Here is a 24,680-nt window from a genome sequence, read left to right as displayed (position 1 = left end):
CTTTATTCAAATTTCTGCCTCTGACACATATTGACTGTGTGATACTGAGTAAATCACCCAACTTCTAAATATCCCAGGCAATTCCCTTAAACTATAAACTGTAGAACAGCTTCAGATTTGCACTTACTAAAAGGATGTCTTTGTTCTAGTGAAATCATAGGCCTGGTTAAAAAAAATTAATAACAGCTTGCATTTCTATAGCACATTGAGTTTTCCAAAAAATTTTACAAATATCACCTCATTTATCTTCACAACAACCCTAGTGATAGGTGCCACTTATTGCCATTTTAGTGTTGTGGAAAGTGAGACAAACAAAGGTTAAGTTACTTGTCCAGGGTCGCACAGCTTTTAAGTGTCTGAAGCCAGATCTGAACTCATGTCTCCACTGCATCACTGCCTATTCTGCTGAACAACTGACTAAGATGAGGACACACTGTTAAAATACTTAATCTTAGCTGAGACAACTACTTTGAAGGACAAAACAGAACAGTTTTCTTTTCTAGTAAAGAACACTCTATTTTCCCTCTCTGTGCTGATGATAGAATTCTGACAATCATCTACATAAAAGAACCATAGTAAGTTAGAAAGGATTTAAGATATCTACTGTAACTTCTTCATTTTAGAATTCAGGAAATTTAAGTCTCAGGTTACAGGAACTGTCCAAGGTCACACAGCCAGTAAGAACTAGAACACAGGTTTCCTGATTCCCAGTGTGATGTCCTTTAAATTGAAGTGAGCTGGGGGGGATGGAGCCAAGATGGCGGAGTGAAAGCAGTGACTTGCTTGAGCTCTCCCCCAAACCCCTCCAAATACTCATAAAAAATGGCTCTAAACAAATTCTGAAGCAGCAGAACCCACAAAAAGACAGAGTGAAACAAATTTCCAGCCCAAGACAACCTGGATGATTGATCAGAAAGGTGTATCGCGCCGGGCTGGGAGCACAGCGCGTGCAGGCTGCAGTGAACCTGGAGCAGGCCTCAGAGGACTGAATCTCAGAAAGCTGTGGAGGTTTCCAGACTCCTCAATCCACCAATGCCAAAGACAACTTAGAATGTCAGTGGGAAAAGTCTGTTTCTGTCGGTGGTCAGAGAGGAAGGCGGGATTTCAGCTCTATTCCCCAACAGCGTTGCCCTTGGCGGGGAGGGGCAGTTGCTTCCTGAGCTTTCAGCCCACAGACTGAGGGGGAATCCAGTGGCTGATCAGACAGGGACTGCAGGGATCTGTTTGCCAGTGCTGAGGCAAGAATCTCTTGCTTTGCCCGTGTTTGGATCTGGGTCACAGTTCTGGGTGGTGGTGCTGGGGTGAGGAGAAATGCTGGTGTGGTACAGCTTGGAGTGGCTGTGGAGAGAAACCCCTCCTCACAGTTATGGGACAGAAAGGAATACTTGTGGTCACAGGCCAGGAAAGGAGTAAACACCTCGCCCCTTATCATACCACCTTGGAAGAACTGAAAATTTACAGGTCCCTACAAGTATCTCTGAAAACAGCTACTATAAACCCCTGAAGCTTGGGACAGTACATTCTCCACATTGGAAGCAGACTCTTACCTTAACAAAGAGTTTAAAACTCAAGTAATTGGCTGGGATCATGAGCAAGCAGCAAAAAGAGTCAGACTATATTATCTTACTTTGGTGAAAAAGAAGATCAAAATATACAACCAGAAGAAGACAACAAAGTCAAAGCTCCTACATCCAAAGCCTCCAAGAAAAATATGAATCAGTCCCAGGCCTTGGAAGAGCTCAAAAGGGATTTTGAGAAGCAAGTAAGGGAAGTAGAGGAAAAACTGAGAGTGATGCAAGAAAATCATGAAAAACAAGTCAACAGCTTGCTAAAGGAGATCCAAAAAATACTGAAGAAAATAACACCTTAAAAAATAACCAAACCCAAATGGCAAAAGAGGTCCAAAAAGCCAATGAGGAGAAAATGCCCTAAAAAGAAAAATTGGCCAAATGGAAAAGGAAGTCCAAAAGATTACTGAAGAAAATACTTCCTTAAAAATTAGAATAGAGCAATTGGAAGACAGTGACTTTATGAGAAATCAGACACAGTAAACAAATCCAAAAGAATGAAAAATTAGAAAACAATGTGAAATATCTCATTGGAAAAACAACTGACCTGGAAAATAGATCCAGGAGAGAATTTAAAAATTATTGGACTATCTGAAAGCCATGATCAAAAAAAGAGCCTAGACATCATCTTTCAAGAAATTATCAAGGAAAACTGCCCTGATATATTAGAACCAGAGGGCAAAATAGAAATTGAAAGAATCCACAGATCTCCTCCTGAAAGAGATCCCCAAAGGAAAACTCCTAGGAATATTGTAGCCAAATTCCAGAGTTCCCAGGTCAAGGAGAAAATATTACAAGCTGCCAGAAGGAAACAGTTCAAGTACTGTGGAAACACAATCAGGATAACACAAGATTTAGCAGCTTCTACATTAAAGGACCACAGGGCATGGAATATAATATTCCAGAGGGCAAAGGAGATAGGATTACAACCAAGAATCACCTACCCAGCAAAACTGAGTATAATCCTTCAGGGGAAAAAATGGTCATTCAGTGAAATAGAGGACTTTCAAGCATTCTTGATGAAAAGACCAGAGCTGAATAGAAAATTTGACTTTCAAATACAGGACTCAAGTGGAACATGAAGAGGTAAACAGGAAAGAGAAATCATAAGAGACTTATTAAGATTGAACTGTTTACATTCCTGCATGGAAAGATGATATTTATAACTCATGAGACCTTTGTCAGTATTAGGGTAGTTGGAGGAAAAAAATTATATGTATGTATATGTAGATAGATAGATAGAGGGCACAGGGTGAGTTGAAGATTAAGGGGTCATATCTGGAGAATAAAATTAAGGGATGAGAGAGGATTATACTCGAGAAGAAGAAAGGAGAGGTAGAATGGGGTAAATTATCTCACAAAAAAAAACAGAAAAGTCTCTTACAGTGGAGGGGAAAGGGGAAGGTGAGAGGAATGAGTGAATCTTATTCTCATAGGATTTGGCTTAAGGAGGGAATAACAACACATTCAATTGGGTATGGAAATCTGTCTTACCCTACAGGAAAATAGGGGAGAAGGGACAAGAGAGCAGGGGATGATAGAGAGGAGGGCAGATTGGGAAAGGGGTAATCAGAAGCAAATACTTCTGAGGAGGACAGGGTCAAAAGAAAGAACAGAATAAATGGGAGGGCAGGATAGGATTAAGGGAAATAGAGTTAGTTTTTCACAACATGTCTACTATGGATGTGTTTTGCATAATTGCACATGTACAACCTATATTGAGTTGTTTGACTTTTCAATGAGGGTGGGTGGGGAGGGAGGAAGAGAGAAAATTTGAAACCTAAAGTTTTAAAAACATATGTTTAAAAAAATGTTTTCACATGCTACTGGGAAATAAGAAATACAGGAAATGGGGTACAGAAATCTATCCTGCCCTACGGGAAAATAGAAGGGGAAGGGGATAAGAGAAGGGGAGAGAGATAGTAGAGAGGACAGACTAGAGGAAGGGATATTCAGAATGCATGCCATCTTGGGTGGGGGGGAGGGGGAGATGGGGTATAAATTTGGAATTCAAAAACTTGTGAATGTTGAAAGTTAAAAATAAATTAAATTGTATTTAAAAATAAATAAATAAATAAAAATTGAGGTGAGCTGCTTCTCCATGCCAAGTGACTTCTCAACATACTTTCTGGTTATAAGTAAGTATTAGTGAATAGATATTATTCAATAATGAGAGTTATTCAGACATTTTCTTATCTAGGGATATATTATCCAGGACAATAAAAAGCTGGGTGCTAATCTTAGGGGTTCTTTTTTAAACCATTATTATTCATTTATTTTAACATTTATTTTTCAATTGAGTTCCAAATTCTCTTTCACCCTTCCATCCTACTCACAGCCACTGTGAAGGTAAGCAAACATATCCATCATATATGTGAAATTATGCAAAACACATTTCCATACTAGTCATATAACAAAGAAAAAGGAAGGAAGGGAGGGAGGGAAGGAGGGGAGGGAGGAAGAGAGGGAGGTAGGGAGGAGGAAGGGAGGGAGAAAGAAAGAAAGAAAGAAAGAAAGAAAGAAAGAAAGAAAGAAAGAAAGAAAGAAAGAAAGAAAGAAAGAAAAAGAAAGAAAGAAAGAAAGAAGAGAAAGAAAGAAAGAAAGAAAGAAAAGAAAGAAAGAAAAAAGAGAAAGAAGAAAGAAAGAAAGAAAGAAAGAAAGAAAGAAAGAAAGAAGAAGGAAGGAAGGAAGGAAGGAAGGAAGGAAGGAAGGAAGGAAGGAAGAAGGAAATAACAAGAAAATTGTACTTCAATTTGCACTCAGTTCATCAATTTTCTCCCTGAAGATGAATGCCATTTTTAAAAAAAATCGTAAGTACATTGAAATTGTCTTGTATTATTGCAGAGCAGACAAGTCTTAAATTGATCATCATTGCAACACTGCTGTTACTGTGCACAATGATCTCCTACTTCTTCTTACTTCATATGAATTTTGCCATGAAACCATCCCCATCATCATTTCTTACAGTGTAATAGTACCCCATCACAATTATATGCTACAACTTGTTCATCCATTACCTAACTCATGAGCATCTCCTAAATGTCCAATTATTTGCCACCACAAAAAAGAGTAGCTATAAATATTTATGTACATATTTCCTTTATCTTTGATATCTTTGAGGAACAGACCTATAGTGGTCTTGCTGGGTCAAAGGGTATGCATAGTTTGATAGCCTTTTGGGTATAGTTCCTGATTGTTCTCCAGAATGGTGGGATCAGTTTTCAACTCCACCAACAATTTGTTAGTGTGCCTCTTTTCCTTCATTCCTTCCAGCAATGTCATTTCTGATTGGTGTGAGGTGGTAGCTCACAGTTGTTTTAATTTGCATTTTTCTAATCAATAGTGATTTATAGCATTTTTCATATGACTATAGATAGCTTTGCTTATTGCTTCTGAAAACTGCCTGTTCATATGTATTGACCATTTATCAATTGGGGAGGAGACCTTATTTTTACAAATTTGACTCAATTTCCTACGTATTTGAGAAATGAGGTTTTTATCAAGAAACTTATTGTAAAAAAATTTTTGATGTTACTTCATTTTCCATGGTACCTTTTTTTTTGCAAATTTTTAAAATTTTAAACTTAAAAACAAAATGAGAAAAGAAAAAATAATTGCCATGTACACAGCAGACCAAGAGAGAGGATTCAATATAAAACAATAAATTTCTACTTCAAGAAAACATGTAATTAATACTATGCAGTGTTTTCAAAGCTACCTAACTTTTCTTTGCTTCCTTATTGGTTTCTTTTGTTCTCTGCAGTGCGCTTTGTACATTACTTTTCCCCTCCTCCCCACCCTAAAGAAGGCTACACTTAAGTGTGTGTGTGTGTGTGTGTGTGTGTGTGTGTATATAATATATATATATATACATATATGCAGATATCAACAAACATACATATATATATATATATATACATATATATTCTCATACATATATCTGTAAGACCATACTATGCTTATTTCTAGCTGTCATCTGTTTCTCTGAAGGTAGACAGCATCTTCCTTCATAGGTCCAAGTCTTTCCATGTTTTTCTAAATCAACCAACTCATCATTTCCTACACCACAGCAATATTCCTATCCAATTACATTCTATCTGAGAGATTGTCCATGAAAGTTTTCCCTATTTTTCTGCATTCCCTCTGTTCTTGGCTATACAGGTTTAATTTACACAGTGCTCTCCCTCATAATATAGTTTAAAGTCTGAAACTGCTGAATTTACTCCTATTTTTTTCCTGGCTTCTTTGAAGTTCCTGATCTTTTGCTCTTCCAAATTAACTTTGTTATTTTTTTTTCTAACTCAGTAAGATAATTTTTTAGTAATTTGTTTGAGATGACATGGAATAAACAGATTAGTTAGGTAAAAATGTCATTTTAAAAATATTGGCTTTACTTATCAATGAAAAATAAATATTACTTCAATTATTTAGATCTGAGTTTGTTTGCATAAAAATGTTTTATGTTTATATTCATATAGTTCCTGTGTCTGTTTTGGCAGGTGTACCCTCATATATTTTATACTATCTAGGTATTTTAAATGGTCTAAAACAATACTGAATAATGTTGCTGACACATAGTGTAGCTTCTCTATTTTTCACTTTTGATTAATTCTATTTTAACTTTAACTTTGTCTGAGATCATGATTACTATTCTTGCTTTATTTTTACATAACAAATTCTATTCCTGTCTTTTATTTTATCTTTGGGTGTATCTCTCATTTTTATTCTGTTTCCTGAAAGCAACATATTGTTGAATTCAAAATTTTAATCTGTTATCCATTAACATTTTATGGGTAAATTTGTCCCATTCACATTCTAAGCTAGAAACACTTCTTTTGAGTTTTCCTCCTTCCTATTTTCCCCCACTATCCTTCTCTCCATATTTACCCTATCTCTCCTCACTCCTCTGCTTAACTTCCACCCTCTATCTTGCTCTCCTATTCCTTAACCTACTCACCCCTCCAAAAGTGTCTCTCTTATCCTTTCTCCCTGCCCTCTTTTACTTCTGAATTTAGATGAGTTTTGTACCCTTCTAGATATTACACACACACACACACACACACACACACACACACATTCCCTCTTTAACCCATTCCCATTAAAAGTAACATTCCAGCACTACCTGCCCTCCCTTCTACTAGCTTTTTCTGTATTTTTTTTCTTTTATGCCTCATTTGTATGAGATAATTACTCCTTTTTAAGTCTCCTTACACAATTTTTTTTAGAATTATCCTACCATACACAGCTCAGCACAAGGCTGTCTTTCAAACTACCCAAATAACAATGACAATCATAAGAGTACTGATAATATTTTCACATATATGAAGTAAACAATTTGATATTATTGAGTGTCTCATAATTGGTCCTTAATGTTTACCTTATATTTCTCCAGGATGTTATATGTTGAATTTTCTTTTAAGTTCTGAGGTTTTTGTCACAAATACCTGAAAATCTTTCAATTTGTTAAATGTCCGTTTATCTTTTTTCATTCAGAATTATACTTAACTTTACTGAGTAAGTTGCCCTTGGTTACAACCCCAGCTCTTTTGCTCTACAGAATATAGTATTCTTGGCTCTACAATCCTTCAAGTAGTAGCTGTTAGATCTTGCATAATCCTTATTGTAGCTCCATGATATTTGATTTTTTTTCTTGTTGCTTGCAATATTTTTTCCTTAACCTGTGAGCTTTGAAACTTGGCTATTATATTCCTGTGTGTTTTCATCCTGGGATCTCTTTCAGGTGGTGATTGGTAGATTTTTTGTATTTCTGCTTCGTTTTGTAATTTTCAGGTAGTCCAACTATTCTCATAATATCTTTCCTTGATCTGTTCTCCAAATCAGTTGTTTTTCTGATGAGAAGTTTCACTTTCTCTTCTGTTTTTTTCCATTCTTTTGATTTGTTTTATGATTTCTTGGTGTCTTAAAATGTCATTAGCTTCTCCTTGCCCAATTCTAGTTTTCAAGGAATTATTTTCTTCCTTAAGTTTTTGATTCTCTATTTCCACTTGCTTGACTTTCTTTTCATAATTTTCTTGATTTTCTTGGATTGCTCTTTTTTCTTCCTAATTTTTTCCCTCAAACTCTCTTATTTGATTTTTAAAGTTCTTTTAAAATTTTTCTAAGAACTTTTTTTGTGCTTGGGACCATTTGATGTTTCTCATTGAAAAAGGAGAGCTTTTTTTAGTTCCATTGCCTTCCTCTGAAAATGAACTGGATCTTCTCTGTCCCTGTAGTAATTATCTATGGTTGGGTTCTTTCTCCTTTGCTAACTCATTTTATTTATTTGTTTTCTTTTTATCGGCTATTAATGTAATCAGGTTGTAGTTCCAAGGTATAGAGAATGATGCCCCAAGTCTCAGGTACTTCTTACTATTATTTTCTGAGGTCTGTCTCAGGGCACAACTCTGGACTCTACTGTCCACTCTTCAGTTATGGCTAGGGCCCCCAGCCGTACTATCCCACAAATCATTTTGCTTCCTGTGGTGCCCCTGGTGGCTCCAAACTATAGCTGTCCTCTCTGCCCTGGAACTGAAACTAGGGACTCTGCTTTCCTGCAAGTGTCCCTCGCAGGGTCCCCACCCCTCACTACTGCATTCACCCTAGGTGTGCTACCTCCTTCTCCCTCACAGCCACAGGCTAGCACAACTATGTTTGGCATCCCTTGACAGTGGAAGATCCTTCAATCTTCTCCTACTCAGCCATGAGACTCCAACACTGTCTGCAAAATGAAAGTTTCTAAAGCTGAGGCTGCCTCTCAACCCAGCTGTCCCCAGGGTTTGTTTGTTGATTCTGCAGTGTTGGCCTAGAGGTGTTTGCACTTCACTCAGGCTGAGTCTCCCTTACCCTGCCCCAGGTCAGGTCTTTCCAGGGGTCTCAGCAAGCTGTCTTAGAACAAGTGCTTTGTTTATTTTTGTGTGTTTGTTTTTGCTGCTCTGAGATGATGTTCTGTCTTTTTTTTTGTGGGAGGAAATTTGGAGAGCCTAAAATTTTCTGACCTACTCCTCCATCTTCCCAGAATCTTCTCCCACTCTATGGTACCTTTTGAACAAAAAATAGTTTTCCCATTTATCTCTTTGAATTAGGTCTGTTTTTGCTTTTGCTTTGTCTGGGACCATGTCTGGGATCATTATTGCTATGCCCTGCCTTTTTTACTTCAGCTGAAGCACAATAGATTCTTCTCCAGATCGTTATTTTAAATCTAGGTCTGTTCTTGTGTTTCAACTGTGTCTCTTGTAAGCAACATATTTTTGGATTCTGGTTTCTAATCCATTCTGCTATCCATTTGGGGTCATTTTCAGCCATCCTGATCTATTATCTTTCCACTGGACCTAGATGGAGGAGCTAGTAACCTTGCACAGTGCTCCCTCACTTAAATCCAATTCACTTGCAAGTCATGGCATCACCTTCCTGATGTCATGGTCCTCTTTGATAATGAAGAACAAACAACCACAGTTATCTACTTCCATTTGCTGGGTGAGCTCATCCCATTCACATTCACACTTACGACTACTGTGTATTTCCCTCCATCCTACTTCTGTTCATCTTTCTCTCTTTTTATCCTGTCCATTTTGCTTTTGAATACTGCCTTCTTTAATCTGCCCTCCATTTTGTCACCCCTCCCACATATGTCTTATCCCTTTCCTCTCCTTATTTCCCTCTTGGGCAAGACAGATTTCTGTATCCAATTGAATGTTAAACATATTCTTCCCTCTTTGAACCAATTCCAATGAGAATGAGGTTCAAGTATTAGTAACCAGCCTCTTTGTTTTCCCCTCCACTGTAAAAGCTCTTCTTTGAATGCCTCTTTCATGTGAGAAAATTTTCCTCATTCTACCTCTACCTTCCCCCTTGTCCCAGTGCATCCCTCTTCCTCACTATTTCTTTTTTTTTTTGGATCATCCACAAATAATCAACTCACACACCTGCCCTCTCTCTATGTAGACTCATTCTAACTGCTCTAATAATGATAGAGTTCTTAGCAGTTGCATGTATCATGTTTGATGTAGGAATATAAACAGTTTAGCTTTATCAAGTCCCTTGTGATTACTCTTTCATGTTTACCTTTTTATGCTTCTCTCCAGTCTTCTGTTTTAATGTCAAAATTTCTATTTAGCTCTGGTCTTTTCATTCGGTATGCTTGGAAATCCTCTATTCAATAAATATCCATTATTCCCCTTGACAGACTGTATTCAGGTTTTCTGGGTAGGTTATTCTTGATTGTAGTCATAGCTTCTTTGTCTTCTGAAATATCATACTCCAAGCCCTCTGCTCTTTAACATGGAAGCTGCTAAACCTTGTTTGATCCTGATTGTGGCTCCATGGTATTTGGATGGTTTCTTTCTGGGTGCTTGAAATATTTTCTTTTTGACCCCGGAGTTCCGGAATTTGGCTATATATTTCTGGGAGTTTTCATTGTGTGATCTCTTTTAGGATTGGTGGATTCTTTCAATATCTATGTTACCCTGTGTATCTAAGATATTGGGGTAGTTTTTCTTGATAATTTCTTAAAATATGATGTCTAGGCTCTTTCTTCTTATCATGGCTTTCAGGTAGTCCAATAACTCTTAAATTATCTTTCCTTGTTCTATTTTCCAGGTCTGTTGTTTTTTCCTATGAGATATTTCACATTTTCTTCTATTTTCCATTCTTTTGACTTTGATTGTTTCTTGGCATCTCATGAAGTCATTAGCTTCCACTTGTTCAAGTTTAAGTCTTAAGGAATTATTTTCTTCAGTGAGATTTTGTACCTCTTTTTCCCATTTGACCAATTTTGCTCTTTAATGAATTATTTTCTTCAATTTTTTTGTATCTCCTTTTCCATTTGTTCTATTTAGCTTTTTAAGGAGTTTAAGTTTAAGGTGCATGCAGCCACCTCCAGGGCCCACCAGTGGTGCTGCTGCTGAGTAAGCTCCATTCTGAGACACACCCTGGTACTGCTGATCTTCTTAGCTGTCTTAGGCTGGAACAATATTTCACTCTGACCTTTTGTTGGCTTTGCCACTACAAAATTTTATTTAAGAAGTTACTTTCAAGTTGTTTAGAGGGGAATGTTGGGAGAATTCTGCTGGGTTGCAGCCTCTAATCTGCCATCTCGGCTCCTCAGTGAAGAGAAGATGTAACAGATCTGGCCCTGAAAAAAAAGGGCCAAGGTGTACTTGTTCACAATGTAATTCAAATACAGTTGAATTCAGATAATATATGAAGTTCAATTCTGGTAACACATACTTCTTGGAGAATATTTGGGTTTTTTTTTAATCGATTAGTCCACAACTAGACAGTCAGTTCTGTGTATATAATCACCCATTCCTAAATGAGGTGACTTTCTCCTCACTGGAAGTAAGCAAGGCTAGGTGATGACCTGACAAGAATGTCTTAGTGAGAATACTGATATCAATGGAAAGCGGTTAGATGGATATATAATGTGACTTTTAAAATTCCTTCCAACTCCAAAATCCCATGCTTCTAGCTACTTAGTTTCTGAATTATTCTGTAACATATATCCTTCCCTTTCTACATTCTCATCATTTTTGAGGGAAAAAAAACAAGAACAAGTTAATTTTTAAAATCTGCACATTTTTAAAACAATCAGATAAAATAAAACAAATAACTCTTTAGTAACCACTTAATAATGAATTGTTTTCAAAATATGTTTTTGTTTCAATCATAGTTTACAAACTTATACTTTTAAAGAGTTGCATGAAGCTTAGACGGTTGTTACTTGTCTATAGTCACATAGCTAGAATGTGTCAGAGGCAGGATTTGAACTCAGAACCTCTAAATCTAGCACTTCATCTGTTCTATCTGAATTTGAATAGTCTACCACCCACTCCTTGCCTTCTTCCCCAAAAGCTGTTGTATAAAACTCTTAAGACTCGGTTATAAGGATCCTAGACTTTTTCTTTCTCAATCCTATTTAAAATGATTTTAGCATTAAAGAATTTAGCCTTGCCCACCATCTTTCTTACTGAGGATTGATCAATTTCCCTTTAGAGATGCAGAGTTTTCATTGGCTTCTTTTTGCAAGTAGATTTTAGGGTGTTAATAACCCTGAAGATGTTTGCTGGCTTTCCAACTTTGAATCTGCAGTATAAACAATTTAAGTTATGTTTTAAAAAATTAATATTAATTTAAACCATCTGTCTACCATCTGCTAATCTGAGATGCAAAATCAAAGTTTCTTTGTGATCTTTAATCAGACAGTTAGCAAACCACACATACATTCATATAATGAATTTAAATTTCTTTTAGCAAGGAAAAGAAGCTAAAAAGTTAGATTGAACAAGAATATGTGTGCTGTTAATGTATTATAAATTGCTACTAGAAAGAGATTTTCATGTAAATCATGAAAGTGTCAAGCATCAGAATTCCCAATGTTGATCTCACAGAGAACATAAAATAGATCTTGCTCTACTCTGAATATAGAAATAAGCTACAGACAAGGATGAAATGATAGAATATAGATTTAAACAATCCCAGAATTTGTATCTGACAGAATTAACCACCAAGATAAGAAAAGCATCTTCCAAATTAAAAAAAATAAACTTCTGAGTCACCAAAGTATTAAGAACATGTCCATGATCAACAAAGAGAGAAATAAATTGAGCTGTCAAAAGTAGGAAGTAAAGGTGTGAAGAGTTATTTCCTTCCTAGTTAATATTTTCATCTTTTTGTCTTAATAAGAGTTTCTGGGGACTAACTTTGTTGTATTATAACTTACCTTGTTATACTTTAATTGTTTACCTTCCTGAAAATTTATTCATGTGAGAAGATCCTGGGAAGATGGCAAAATAAGGTAGGAAATTACCTGGCTCTCCTAAATTTCCCCACAAATAATTCAAAATAATGCCTCAAGGTGAATTTTAAAGAGGCAGAAATAATTAAAAATCAGGATAAGACAGTTGCCCAGCCTAAGCAATTTGGGAGGATGTTAGGAAAGAACAATCCTTCTGGGGTGGTGGTCTAGACTGAATGAAGTGCAGATATCTCCAGGAAGATACCCGTGACTCAACAAATAAGTCCTAGGAGCAGCTGTGTCTGGTGGCAGCCTCAGCTGCAGAAACTTTTACTCCATGGACAATGTGGGGGTCAGGTGACTGATCAGGAGAAAATTGCAGGGTCCTCCACTGGTGCTGAGCATGGGGCCCAGGTGCCCTGACCAGACAAGATCCTAGGCTGTGGCTGGGGGCAAGGAGAAGCAAATATATGCTGGTGAGTGTGGACTCAGAGAGGCAGGGGACCTGATGGCTGTGTTCACTCAAAGGAGAGTGGAGTCCCTGGCTTTGGTTCCATGGCAGAAGGGTGAGCTAAAGCTTGCATCCACTGGAAAGAACACAGAGAGTAAGTGTTTGATGTGACCAAATTGCTGAGAGCCCTTGTGCAGCTCAGGGGTAGAGAAAAGTACCTGACGTAACACATCAGGCCTCCAGATAGAGCTCAGAAAACTACAGCACAAAAATACCTGATACCTGAGATATTAGCCCCCACACCTTGGGAATACAGCACAATTTTAACATAAAGTTAACAGCCAAGAAGTAAGCCATTTTAAAAAATGAGCAAGCAAAAGAAAAAGAATCTGACCATGGATTCAAACTCAGAAGATGAAGTCTAAACAGCTACTGCTAAGGCTTCAAAAAATGTAAAATGGTCACAAGCTCAAAAAGAGTTCTCATAAGAGCTTCAAAAGAACTTTAAAAATAAAAAAAGGTTGAGGAAAAATTAGGAAAAATAAGAGTAATGCAAGAAAATCAAGAAAATTGTGCAAAGAAAGTCAGCAAATTGGAAAAAAATCCAAGAACTTATAGAAGAAAAAAACTCCTTAAAAATCAGAATTGGGTAAAGGTAAGCTAATGACTTCATAAGACACAAAGAAATTATAAAATGAAATTAAAAGAATGAAAAAAAGGGGAATGTAAAATATATTTTTACAAAAACAACTGACCTGGAAAACAAATTGAGAAGAGATAATGTAAGAATTGTTGAAATACTGAAAGTTATGACTAAAAAAAAAGAGTCTAGACACTATACTAAAAGAAATTATTAAAGGAAATTGCCCTGAAATTTTAGAACTAGAGGATAAAATAGAAATTGAAAGTACATCTATTACAACCTGAAAGAGATCCCAATATCAAGAGCCATAGGAGCCATATAGATAAATTTTGAAGCTCCAAGGTCAAGGAGAAGATATCATGTGCAACTAGAAAGAAGCAATTTAAATACTGCAGAGGTACAGTCAGTATAACACAGAATTTAGCACCTTCTTAAAGGCATGCCTCATAATATTCCAAGTAACAAAGGAGTTGGGGTTTACAACCAAGAATAACTTACCCAGCAAAGCTGAGTGTAATCTTGGAATGGAAAAAAAGGATATGTAATGAATTAAAGAATTTCAGTTATTCTTGAGAAAAAGACCAGAACTGAATAGAAAATTTGACCTACAAGAATCAGGAGAAACATAAGAATGTAAACATGAAAGACCAGTTATAAGGGATTTAATAAGGTTAAATGGTTTACTTCTTATACTGCAAAACATCTATAACTCTTAAGAATGTTATCATTACTAAATTAGTTTGAAAGAGCATACATATATAGAAGATTTGAGGTTGAATCGAGCATGATGGTATGATCCTGAAAAATAAAATTGGGTAGGAAGAGGTTAAATGGAGCAATTATCTCATTCAAACAAGACATGAATGGAAGAACTGTTACACTGGACAGTAGGAGAAGGTTGAGGGCTAGTAAAGGTAGAACCTTATTCTCATCAAAACTGGGATAAAGCGTGAATAACATATAAATTTACTAGGATATAAAAGTGTCTTTAACCTACAGAGAAATAGTAGGGTGAGGGGATAGGATAAGGGAGAACCTCTTAAAAGGGTGGGTAGATTAAGGGATATGAGGGCAAGGGAAGAGGATAAGGGAGGGATTCTTAGAAGGGGTGTGGATTAGAAAGGCAGTGGTCAGAAGTAAGATGTCTGAGGGGGTATAGGTTAAAAAGAGGAGAGAAGGATAAAAGTGAGTAAAAGTAGTATGGAGAGAAATACACAATTAGTAATTATGACTATGAATGCTCACACATAAAGTGGAAATATATGGCAGAATGAATTAAAAACCATAATCTAACAATTTGCTGTTTACAAGAAACACATTTTAAAATGAGAGCTACACATAGAGTAAAAAAAAATAGAGTGGAATTTATTTTGCTTTAGCTGATGCAAAAAAAAAAGCTGGGGTAGCAATCATGATATTAGAAAAAGTGAAAGCTAAAATAGGTTTAATTTAAAGAGATAAACAAGGAAACTGCATTATGTCAAAAGGTACCATAGATAATGAAGTAATAGCAATAGTAAGCCTATATGTACTAAATGCTATAGCATCCACATTTTTAAAAGAAAAACTAAATGGATTAAAGGTGGAAAGAAAAAGCAAACCTATAATAGTGAGGGACTTCAACTGTGTCCTCTCTGAACTAGAAAAATCTAAATAAAAATAAATGAGTAATAAGTCAAGGAGATAAATAGGATTTTAAATAAGCTGAATATCATAGATATCTGGAGAGAATTAAATGGGAATAGAAGGGAATATACATTTTCTCAGTGGTACATGGTACCTTTATAAAAAGTAACCAAAATGGGCATAAAAACTTTATAGTTAAAAATACAAATATTAAATGCATCATTTTCAGATCATAATGAAATGAAAATTACATTCAAAAAAGGACCATGGAGACACAGATTAAAATTCATTTGAGCCTAAACAACCTAATCTTAAAGAATGAGTGAAAGAACAAGTCACAGAAACAAATGTTTTTATTGAAGAGAATGATAACAATGAAATAACATACCAAAACCTATGGGATGCAGCAAAAGCAGTAATCAGAAGAAAATTTATATCCCTAAATGCTCATATAATAAAATAAAGAGCAGATCAATGAATTGGGTATGCAACTTAAAAAAAAACTGGAAAAAGAACAAATTAAAAATCTCCCTTAGGATTTGTTCTGTGAAGCTTAGATTCAGTCAAAGGGCTGCACTTGAGGATCTAGAAGTCTGCATGTAGCCTCCAGGCCACAGGTTCACCACCCTAGAATAGATTAACTGAAAAGGAAATAGAATATCTAAATTTTAGGAAAAAAATTGAATAGGGCACAAATGAACTTCCTAAGAAAAAAAAGCACCAGAAACAGATGATTTACAAGTGAATTCTACCAAACATTTAAAGAACAATTAATTTTGATGTTAAATAAATTATTTGGAATAATAGGCAAAGGAGGCATTCTATTAACTACTTTTATGAAGCAAATATGGTGATGATACCTAAACCAGAAAGAGTAAAAACAGAGAAAGAGAATTACAGACAAATTTCACTAATGAATATAGATGCAAAAATTCTAAATAAAATATTAGCTGAGAGATGACAACAATATATCATAAAAATTATATATTGTGACCAAATGGGATTTATACCAGGAATGCATAACATAAGGTAAACTTTTAACATAATTGATTATATCAATAATAAATGTAACAAAAATCATATGATCATATTAATGGATACAGAAAAAACTTTTTGACAAAATACAACACATTCCTATTAAAAACATTTGAAAACATAGGTATAAAGGGATTTATCTTTAAATTAAATGAAGCATTTACCTAAAACCATCAGCAAGCATCATTTGTAATGAGGATGAGTTAGAAACCTTTCCAGTAAAAACAGTAGTGAAACAAGAATGTCCAATATCACCAATATTATTCAATATTTTATTAGAAATGCTAGCAATAGCAATAACAGAAGAAAAAAGTCAGAGAAATCAGAATGGGCAATTAGGGAATAAAATTATATCTTTTTGCAAACAATATGATGATATACTTGGAAAATCCTAGAGATTCAACTAAAAAGTGAGCTGAAAGATTTAATAATTTTAATAGAGCAGTCTGATATAAAACAAACTCAAGTAAATCATTGACATTTCTATACATCACAAGCAAAATTTTGCAAGAAGAGATATTCTATTTCAAATAACCATAGACAGCATAAAATACCTGAGACTATGCCTGCCAAAACAAATCCAGGAATTACATGAACATAATTGTAAAACACTTTTGATATAAATACAGTCAGATTTAAATAACTGGAGAAATATTCATTGTGCATGGATGGGCAAAGCCAACGTAATAAAAATGACAATTCTCCTAAACTAATCTACTACTTCAATGTCATCCCAATAAAATGATCCAAAATTATTTTGAGACAGAAAAAAAAATGACAAAATTCACTTGGAAGAACAAAAGGCCAATAATATCAAAGGAATTAATAAAAAAAAATGTAAAGGAAGGAAGTTCTGCATTCCTAGATCTTAAATTGTATTATAAGATGGTAATTACTAAAACTCTCTGGTACTTGCTAAAAAAAAATAGAAATGTAGATAAGTGGAAGAGAGTAAAAATATAATACACAGTAGTAAATGACTATAGCAGCGTTGTGTTTGACAAAGATAAAGATTTAAACTTTTGGGATAAAATTCAGTATTTGGTAAAAATTATTGGGTAAACTGGAAAACATTCTGGAATTGGTATAGATATTGGTATAGGTTGGTATAGATATTGGTATAGACCAATACATCATTTACCAAGATAAGGTCAAAATAGATACACAACCTAGGCTTAAATGGGATATAAGTAAATTAGAGGATGGAATAATATATTACTCATCTGAATTATGATAGGAGAAGAATTCATAAATAAACAAGAGGTAGAATTCATCATGAGATATAAAATGGATAATTTTGGATAAATGGTCAATGGATATGAACAGATAGCTTTTGGATGAAGAAATCTAAGCTACATATACCCATATGAAAAAATGTTCTAAATCATTATTGATTAGAGAAATGCAAATTAAAACCACTTTGACATATCATCTCACATCTATCAGGTAACCTAAAATGATAGAAGGGGAAAATGACAAATATTGGAGGGGTTATAGAAAAATTGGGACGCTCATTCACTAATTCACATGGGGACACTGTCAGTAAAATTGTAAACTAATCCAACCATTTTGAGGAGAAATCTGCTATTATGCCCAAAGCATTAAAAAACTGTCTGTAGCCTCTGACATAGCAATACCACTATTAGGTGTGTTTCCAAAGGTGATCAGGGAAAAAAGAAAAGAACATATATATTTCTAAAATATTTTTAGCAGGAGATGGTGGAATAAGCAGTAAGTCCCTATAACTCTCCCCCATTCAACTTTGAACAATTATAAAATAGAGGCCCAAAACAAATCCTGGAGCAGCAGAACCAGTAAAAAGATGAGGTGAAACAATCTTTTAACTCAAGAAATCTGTAGGATCAGCAAGAAAGGTCCATCTCACTTGGGTGAAAAGGGAGCACAGTCCAGGAGGGAAAGCATCCCAGCAAACCCCACTTCAGCAGACCAACAGAAGATCTGGAGCCCCAGTATGGAGGAGCAGGCAAATGCCAACATCAGGACCTCTCACATGCTTTAGCATAGCCAAGGGAACCAGCAGACTCCAGCTCCTGGAACCACCATATGTTTCAATAGTGATGGGGAAACACAGAAATACCCCACCAGGCTGAGCACATGCCAGGCACCACCACTAGGACTTCAGATCAGCACCAGGTAAGCTATCAGACCCCTACAGTCTCCAGCAGCACCAGCCCCCCTACAACACCACAAATGAGGGTCCCCCATGGACCTCAGGGCAACATCATCATAGCACCAGACCTGCAGCCACTAGCACAAGAAGCTGGAGACAGGCCCCTTCTATCCTGGGAGCAGAGTTCAAATTTAAAAGAAAGGGAAAAGGCCAAAAAATGAGTAAAAAACAATAAAAAAGAATCTTACCTCAGAAAGTTATCATGGTGACAGGAAAGACCAAGACATAAACTCAGAAGAGGACAATGATGTCATAATACCTATGGGCAAAACCCCAAAGAAAAACAGAAAGTGGTCTCAAGTCCAGAAAAAAAAAAAACTCATGGAAGAGCTCAAAAAGGAGCTAAAAAATCATGAGTGATAGAAAAAAAAATTGAGAAAAGAAATGAGAGTGATACAAGAGAATTACCAAAAAAAAAAAGTCAACATCCTTGAAAACTGCTTAAAAAGTAAAGCTGGCCAAATAGAAAGAGATACAAAAATCCACTGAAGAAAACAACTCCTTAAAGAGTACAATTGGCCAAACTGAATAGAAAGCACAAAAGATAATTGAGTAAAACAACACTTTAAAAGTTAGAATTGGGCAAGTGGAAGCTAATGACTCTATGAGACATCATGAATCAATCAAACAAATTCAAAAGGATGAAAAAAATGGGAGAAAATGTAAAATACCTCATGGGAAAAACAACTGATCTGGAAAATAGATCCAGGAGAGACAACATCAGAATCGTTGGACTACCAGAAAGCCATAATTGAAAGGAGGACCTGGACAGCATCTTTCAAGAAATTATCAAAAAAAACCTTCCTGGATGTCCTGGAACCAGAGGCCTAAACAGGCTTTGAAAGAACCCACTGATCAGGGACAGTTAGGTGGCACAATGGATACAGCACCTGCCCTGGAGTCAGGAGGACCTGAGTTCAAATCCAGCCTCAGATGCTTGACACTTACTATGTGACCCTGGACAAGTCACTTAACCCCATTGCCTAGCTGAAGAAAAAAAAAAGGAATCAACTGATCACCTTAGGAAAGAGGCCCCAAAATAAAAACCTCAAGGAACATTACAGAAAAATTTCAGAACTATCAGGTCTTGGCAGCTGCAATATTAAAAAATCAGTGGTCATGGAACATGACATTCTAGAGGGCAAAAGAGATAGGACTACAACCAAGAATCACTTACCCAGCTAAATTAAGCATAATACATCAAGGGGGGGAATGGTCATTCAATGAAATAAAAGGGTTTCAAGTCTTCATAAGGAGAAGACTAATGCTAAACCAAAAATTTGACCTCAATATCAAGACCCAAAAGAAGCATCCACAGGTTAAAAAAAAAGAAAATAAAACATAAGGGATTCAATAGAGCTAAAGTGTTTGTATGCCTGCACAGGAAGATGATACTTGTAACTCTTAAAAAATGTATCATTAACAGTACAGATAAAATGAATACACACAGAGAGAGGGCACAGGTAGAAGGTGAATTTAAGGGTGTAATATAAAAAAAAATAAGGGATGTGAAAGAGGAGTACAATGGGTGCAGAAGGAAGAGAGAGGTAGAATGGGGTAAATCATCTCACTTGAAGAGGTGAGAAAGACCTATTACAGCGGAGGGGAAGATGGGAGGGTGGGTGATGAGCATCGCTTGAACCTTACTCTCATCAGCATTAGCTCAATGAAGGAATAATATACACAATCACTTGAATATGGAAATCTATCTCACCTGACAGGGAAGTAGGAGGGGAGGAGATTAAGTAAAGGGGAGGAGGGGGGGACTGACAGAAGGGAGGGCAAATCAGGGGAGATGGTAGACAGAAGCAAACACTGTGTGAGGTGGGAAAGGGTGAAAGGAAAGAGGGGACAAACAGGAGAAAGAATATGATAGGAGGAAAACACACAGGAAGTAATACTAACTGTGAATGTGAATGGGATGAATTCTCCCATAAAATGGAAGTGGATAGCATAGTGTATCAAAAACCAGAATCCTACAATATGCTTATAAGAAACACACTTGAAACAGAGAGACACACACAGAATAAAGGTAAGGGGCTGGAACAGAATTATATTTCAGCTAAAGAAAAAAAAAAGCAGGGTTATTAAACCTGATCTTAGATAAAGTAAAAGCAAAAATAGACCTAGTTAAAAGAGATGAGGAAGGAAACTACATCTTGCTAAAAGGTACCATAGAAAACAAAGCAATCAAATTAGAAGAGCAAGGAATAGTCTACCTGTCAGATCTATGGGGAAGGGAAGAATTCAGGACCAAACAAGAGATAGAGAGCATTACAAAATGTAGAAGAGATAATTTTGATCATATTAAATTGAAAAGCTTTTGTACAAACAAAATCAATACAACTGAGATTATAAGGAAAGCTGAGAAACAATCTTTATAGCACGTGTCTCTGGTAAAGGCCTCATTTATCAAATATATAAACAACTGAGTAAAATGTATGAGAATACAAGCCACTCCCCAAATGATAAATTGTCAAAGGATATGAACAAGTAGTTTTCAGAAGAAGAAATTAAAACTAGCTATAGGTATATGAAGAAGTGCTCTAAATCACTTTTGATTAGAGAAATGCAACTCTGAAATACGACCTCACACCAGATTGGCTAATATGACAAAAAAAGGAAAATGATAAATGTTGGAGAGGATGTGGGAAAATTGGAACACTAATGGACTGTTGGAGTTTCAGTGAACTGAATCAACCATTCTGGAGAGCAATTTGGAACTATGCCCAAAGGGAAACCAAACTGTACATCCCCTTTGATCAAACAATAGCACTACTAGGTCTGTATTCCACAGAGATCATAAAAAAGGGAAAAGGATCTACATATGCAAAAATATTTATAGCAGCCCTCTTTGGGGTGGCAAAATGTTGGAAATTGAGGGGATGTCAATCAATTGAGGAGTGGCTGAACAAGCTGTGGTATATGAATGTAATGGAATGGTATTATTCTAAGAAATGATGAGCAGGGAGATTTCAGAAAAATCTGGACAGACTTACATGAACTGATGCAAAGTGAAATGAGCAGAATCAGGAAAACATTGTAAATAGTATCTGCAACATTGTGTGATGATCAACTATGAATGATTCAGCTCTTCTTAAAAACACAAGACAAGTACAAAGGACTCAAAGGAAAATGTTATCCATATCCAGATAAAGAAATGATGGACTCTGGATGCAGATTAAAGCATATTTTTTTCACTTACTTTATTCATTCTTGTGTTTTTTTCCCTTTTGATCTATTTCTTCTTCCACAACTGTGATGAATATGGGAATATATTTTACATGATAACATAGGTATAAACTATATCAAACTGCCTGCCTTTTTCATAAGAGGGGAGGTGAGGGGGGGAGAAAAATTTGAACTCAAAATCTTATAAAAATGAACACTAAAAATTTTCTTGATATGCAATTGGGGGAAAAATAAAATTCTATTTAAAGAGGAAAAAGAAAATAAATAAATAAAATATTTATAGCAATTCTCTTTGTGGTGGCAAAGAACTGGAAAAAGAGGGGATACTCATCAATTGAGGAATGGCCAAACAAATTGTGGTGCAGGATTGTGATGAAATACTACTGTGCTGTAAGAAATAAGCAAATTCACCAGAAGTCCAAGAGCCAAGATGGTGGAGTGAGAAGAAAATCACCTTAACTCTCCCATATTCACCTCCAAATAACTAATATGTAGCACCTCAAAACAAGTTCTAGAACAGCAGAACAAACAAAAAGATTGGATGAAACAATTTTTTAGCCCAAGACAACTTGGAAGGTTGGCAGGTCTGTCTCACTTGGGTAAAAGAGAACACAGTCCAGGGTGTCCAGTGTCATGGCAAGTCAGCAGCAGGCCAGACCTCAGCAAGTCAGTGGGAGGGCCTGATCCCAAGGCAGATCAGGGACTGAGGCTCCATGACACATCGCAGCAGCAGGTGAGTGGCTATCCTGCTCCCCTGCATATGGTGCTAGTGTAGCACCAGCCACCCCCCATGCTACTTCAGCACAGCACAAGGAAAGTTACTAGATCCCCACAGCCTACTGTAGCATGAGGGTCCCCCATGTAGCTCAGCACAGTACCTGGTGAGCCACCAGATCCCTGAGCCACCATACAGCATCAACCACCACCACCTCCACCTCCACCTCCACCTCAGCGCAACACCAGGTAAGCAGCCAGACTTCTGCAGCCACAGTGCAGTATGAAGGTCCCCCACATGCCTCAGCACAGCACCAGGTGAACAGGCAGATACCAGAACCAGCCCTGCCCCTATATGCCTCACTATAGCACCAGGCAAACAGGCAGACACCCACAACCCCAGTGCCACACCAGCACCTCCCCAAACCTCTGTGGGCCTTAGTGCAACACCAGGTGACCCGCCAAACACCCATTGTACTGCACTACATCAGGTGAGCCACCAGATCATTGTAGCCCTGGCACAACACAAGAGTTCCCTGTGGGCCTCCAGATAGCACCAGTGCATCACCAGGCAAACAGCCCAGCCAGGCCTGCAGCCTCTGGAACAAGAAGCTTGGGACAGTATCCCTTCCACCCCAGGAGCAGAGCTCAACTTTAAATGTATTTAAATAGGGAGGAAAAAATGAGCAAAAAAAAAAACAAAAAAAAATACATGATCATAGAAACATATTATTGTGATAGGAAAGATCAAGACACAAACTCAGAGGAGGACAGCAATGTCAAAACATTTGCATACAAAGCCTCAAAGAAAAATGTGAATTGGTCTCAAACCCAAAAAGAACTCTGGAAGAGCTCAAAAAAACAAGAAAAGGTTTAAAAATCAAATAAGAGAGGTAGAAGAAAAACTGGGAAAAGAAATGAATGTTGCAAAAGAATCATAAAAAAAAGTCAACACCTTGATAAAGGAGGCACAAAAATGGAAAAAGATATACAAAAATTTATAGAAGAAAACAACTCCCTAGAATGTGGAATTGGTCAAATTGAAAAGGAGGTTAAAAAGCTAACTAAAGAAAATAACTCCTTAAAAATTAGAATTGGACAAGGGGAAGTTAATGACTCCATGAGATATCAAGAATCAAGCAAACACACCAAAAGAATGAAAAAAATGGAAGAAAATGGGACATATTTAATTGGAAAAATAACTGACCTGTACAATATCCCAGAGGCATAATTTAAGAATTATTAAATTACCTGAAAGCCATAATTTTAAAAAAAAAGGACCTGGGGGCAGAGCCAAGACGGCAAAGTAAAAGCAGTGACTTGCTTGAGCTCTGCCCAAACCCCTCCAAATACCTGTTAAAAAAAAAAAAAGACCTGCACATCACACTTCAAGAAATTATCAAAGAAAATTACCCAGATATGCTAGAACCAGAGGGTAGAATAGATACTGGAAAAATCCACTGATCTGGACTTGTATCCCTGCCACCAAAGAGATTAAAGACAAAGGACCTATGCATACAAAAATATTTATTGAAGAATTTTTTATATAATAAACAATTGGAAAATAAGGGGGTGATTATTTAGTTGGGGATTAGATTAATAAATCATAGCATATGATTATGATGGAATAATATTGTGTCACAAGACATAATGACAGGGTGGTTTCAGAGAAACCTGGGAAAACTTGCACAATCTTAGATGGCGTATATTGAGCAGAATGAGAAGAGTTTATACTATGATTAAACCAGTGTAATCATAGTATATAATGACTCAATACACATACATATGTAATGATAGCCATCTCCAGTGAGAGGGTGAGGAAACAAAAAAAAAAGAAATTCATATGATAATTTTAATATATATTTAAAATGAATAGCAAGTTGCACATAATAGATTTGCAATTTGATGTACAATCATCTTTTTTTCTATTTTATTATGCTATGAAAGTGCTTGTTTTATTTCTTAAGTTCAGAATAAATAAAATAAAAATTAAAAAAAAAATAATCCACTGATCACTTCTGGAAACATCCCAAAATGAAAACTCCAAGGAATATTATAGCCAAATTCCAGAACTCCCAAGTCAAGGAGAAAAATATTGCAAGCAGGTAAAAAGAAACAATTCAAATATCAGGGAGTCACAGCGAGGATTACACAGGATTTAGCAGCCTCAACATTAAAGGACTGGAAGGCATGGAATGTAATATTCCAAAGGGAATAGATTTACAACCAAGAATCACCTACTCAGGGAAACTGAGCATAATCCTTTAGGGGGAAATGGTCATTCAAGTAAATAAAAGGCCTTCAAGATTTCCTGATTGAAAGACCAAAGTTTAACAAAAAAATTTATTTTCAATTTTAAGACTGAAGAGAGGCATAAGAAGGTAAAAAGGAAAGAGAAAACAATGGATTCAACAAGCCTAAACTGTTTACATTTCTACATGGGAGGATGATACTTGTATTTCTTAAGAATCATATCACTATTAGTGCCATTGTAAATTGAGGGGATTCAGTTGTAGAAATAAATAAGA

The 24,680-nt window shown here is 36.2% G+C and overlaps 1 protein-coding gene across 1 annotated transcript in view; it reads right to left on the bottom strand.

Moving 5' to 3' along the window:
• CYP7B1 (cytochrome P450 family 7 subfamily B member 1) overlaps positions 1-24,680 on the bottom strand; it is a 280,114-nt gene that overhangs the window by 35,435 nt on the left and 219,999 nt on the right. The gene's annotated exons all lie outside the window — the stretch shown is intronic.

This window comes from Phascolarctos cinereus, unplaced genomic scaffold, assembly GCF_003287225.1.
Source record: "Phascolarctos cinereus isolate Bilbo 61053 unplaced genomic scaffold, phaCin_HiC Scaffold_4;HRSCAF=312, whole genome shotgun sequence".
Lineage (NCBI taxonomy): Eukaryota > Metazoa > Chordata > Mammalia > Diprotodontia > Phascolarctidae > Phascolarctos > Phascolarctos cinereus.
The sequence above is the reverse complement of the archived record's forward strand: the minus strand, read 5'-3'. Positions and strand labels throughout refer to the sequence as shown.